Below are 1,570 nucleotides of genomic sequence, written 5' to 3' on the forward strand. Positions count from 1 at the left end.
TATATATATATATATATATATTATTTAATAATTTTTTACAATTAAAATATTTGCAAATATACAATAAATTTTCTTATCACTCGCTAACATTTTACATCAAGTTGTAAGGAAAAGAACGTCAAGGTTTCAAAAGTAAATGATGCCGCGGCAAAGTTAGAGATCATAAAATATTTAAAGAAGTCACAGGAGGAAATAGATACCGCGTCAAAGCGAGTACCGAATGCTGTGTGAAGCGTCTCTTGGAAATGAAGGAGCTAAAGACGTTTGCACCATGTTAGCAAAGTACTTGAGATAGATCGTATTGGTGATTCGTGAAATTTTCGTGCTCGTCCATGGTGGTGTACGGTTTGTAACAGTGTAAACGGCGAGCTTCAACGTCCGTTTGCTTATACTAACAACACTAAGATGTTCGTCAAGCGAAACCGTCCTCGCTCCTTTGGCAAACTGTAGCCATCATGCTTGATTCATAGACTCAGCGGTTCCGGCAGATCTGCACTCCTTAGCTTTACTTAGTGAGTAAATTGTGAGAGTAGGTATTCACTCGAAAATTAAAGATACAAAATATGAGATGACTAACTTACCTAACTAAATAAACTTCTTTTATTTATGTTTATGTAAGCTTCTTCGTCAAATTATTTAGTAAATAAACAGGATTGGTAAATAACAAATATAATAAGCTATTTGTACTTTCTCTTTACGTGTATTCTTTTCCAACTTATCAATATAAAATTAAATTCAAGAGGAGATATACTTTTTTATTTCAAGATTAAAATATTTTTATCTAATACTCACTCGTAAAAAATGGACCATTATAACGTGTGTTATAATGATCTATTATATTAGATAGAAAATATTTTATCATAAATTAGGAGAAAAATGCGGTTGTATATTCTCTTCAAGCTTAATTCTACATCAATAAGTTTAAAAATATACCAATAGAATAAAAATACATATAAATAGCTTATTGTAATGTTACAGTAACCCATTTTTGAGGCTGAATATACTTATGCAAAAGTTTAAGCATGCTAAATAAAATAGATTTTGAATTTAGATTATAAATGAGTTGATTTTTTATCGCAAAGCGACCTGAGAATTTACATGTCCATGAAATTTTTTAATGCAAATTAGTGTGACTAAGTTATAAAAATAGAGTCGATAAAAATAAAATTAAAATATAGAAAAAAAAAACATAAACAATGTATAAGAAGTATGTAAATTTAATTATTCGAATATACCAGAAGAAAATTATTAGATATGCTATATAATGAATATACTTACTTAATATCCATAGCACAATAAATATTAACAATATTTATAATTATACTATATTTACAATTATATTTATAATATAAATATTGACTATATTAATACTATATTTACTAAATATAGTATTTAGTATATATAATATAGTATATTTATTATTAAATATATTGTCTAATATTTTTTTCTAATAATACTTCTACTCAAATAATTAAATTTATTTCTTTATTATTTACAATCTGCTTTTCTTCTATATATTGGGTTGTCCGGAAAGTTCGTACTGATTTTGAAGGAAGATTAAAACGCAGAA

The sequence above is a fragment of the Atta cephalotes genome, assembly GCF_000143395.1.
Source record: "Atta cephalotes unplaced genomic scaffold scaffold00004, whole genome shotgun sequence".
In the NCBI taxonomy this organism is placed as follows: Eukaryota; Metazoa; Arthropoda; class Insecta; order Hymenoptera; family Formicidae; genus Atta; species Atta cephalotes.